General features: G+C 39.8%; 1 pseudogene; it reads right to left on the reverse strand.

The window, feature by feature from the left end:
- Positions 1-570: 570 nt before the first annotated feature.
- Positions 571-860, reverse strand: LOC110222362 (dynein light chain roadblock-type 1 pseudogene; annotated as a pseudogene).
- Between the last annotated feature and the right edge of the window lie 983 nt (positions 861-1,843).

The following is a 1,843-nucleotide window of genomic DNA, read 5'->3' on the forward strand; positions in this document are numbered from 1 at the left end:
ATGTCTAGGCTTTTTTTTTCAACCTATGGTATTCAAGTAGTCAAATAATTTTAGGTGACTCTCCTGGATCTATTTTCTAGGTGCATTGTTTTTCCAATGAGATATTTTCCTCTATTTTTTCACTTTTTTGATTTTGTTTCATATTTTCTTTTAACAATCATTACAGTTATTTTTAGACAGCCTTTCAAAATAGCAACAAAATTAAAACCAGAAGCCCAGAGCCGAGATTTGGGGGGTGGGGGCAGGGCAGCTAGCCAGAGGAGAGCTTAGGCCTTAGGGGGTGGGCACCAGCCCAGGCCATTAAGCTTGTCTCCAAGGGCTTTCTTCCTGATGGCTGAAGGCTCCAATTGCAGCCTCCCAAGATTCCAGGTGCATAAAAGGTTAAGAAAATCAATCTGCCACACCACTCCCCGGCCCCCACCTGGGTCACACGATCTCTGTAAGTCCAGCCTAATATCATAATTTTGTTTTCCACATGCCATTCAGTGGTGAGAGGGAATCAACAGTAAGGCTTTCTTTCAGGGAGACTATTAAATTTAAGGGAGAAAATGGCACCTTCAATATGGCAAATTATTCTGTTGGATTTTGGATCACAATCAGGAAATAATCTTTATCTGGAGCAACCATGATCTCATTTTTCTTGGAGGGAATGCAGAGGAATGTGAGATCATTCTGGGTCAATGTCTCGCACAGTGCCCCTAGCCTTCAAGATGAAACTGTACATCAGGTTGGCTGTACTGCATGGCGGTGGAGCTGTCCATGGTGCTATTGATCGGAATGCCTTCTGAATTGACAACAATAATACCGTGCACTCCCTTCTAGTTCTGAATTCGTTTTAAGGTTTCTTCTATTTCAGCCATCCTTCAGGCAGAAACAACAACACCATGGCTACAACAGAGGCGGGGATGCCCTACCGAGTCTAGAGATGGTTCCCCTGTTTTGTTTCTTGATGTCTCATTGAGTCATTTGCTTCCATTTGCCCAATTCTAATTTTTAAGGAGTCGATTTCTTCATTGAGTTATTGTAACTCATTTTCCATTTGGTCAGTCCTACTTTTTAAAAAAGTATTTTCTTCAGAGAATTTTTGTACCTCTTTTTCCATTTGACCAGTTCTGCTCTTTAAGGAATTCTTTCCAATGAATTTTTATATCTCTTTTTTCATTTGCCCAGTTCTGCTTTTTAGAGAGTTGTTCTGGGGGCAGCTAGGTGGTGTGGTGGATAAAACACTGGGGAGGATTCAGGAGGACCTGAGTTCAAATCCAGCCTCAGGCACATACTTACTAGCTGTGTGACCCTGGGCAAGTTACTTAACCCTCATTGCCCCCCCCTCAAAAAAAGAGTTATTTTCTTCAGTGAATTTTTATACATCTTTTTCCATTTGGCCAATTCTGCTTTTCAAGACATTCTTGTCTTCAGAAAAACCTGGAAAGTCTTACATGAACAGATGATAAATGAAGTGACAAGAGCCAGGAGAACACTGTACATAGTAACAGCAGCGTTATGTGATGATCACTATAATAGACTTAGCTTTTCTCAGCAATGCAATGATCCAAGACAATTCCAAAACTCATAATAGAAAATGTTATTGACATCCAAAGAAAGAACTATGGAGTCTGAATGTAGATTGAAGAATACTATTTTCACTTTGGTTTTTTTTTCTTTCTTGTATTTTTTTCCCTTTTGTGCTGATTCTTCTTTCACAACATGACTAATGTGGAAATATGTTTAACATGATTGCATTTGCATAACCTGTATCAGATTGCTTACTGTCTTTGGGAGGGCAGAGGAAAAGGAGGGAGGAAGAAAAGTTTGGAACTCAAAATCTTACAAAAAAGAATGTTGA

The sequence above is a fragment of the Phascolarctos cinereus genome, unplaced genomic scaffold (assembly GCF_003287225.1).
Source record: "Phascolarctos cinereus isolate Bilbo 61053 unplaced genomic scaffold, phaCin_HiC Scaffold_2;HRSCAF=192, whole genome shotgun sequence".
NCBI lineage: Eukaryota > Metazoa > Chordata > Mammalia > Diprotodontia > Phascolarctidae > Phascolarctos > Phascolarctos cinereus.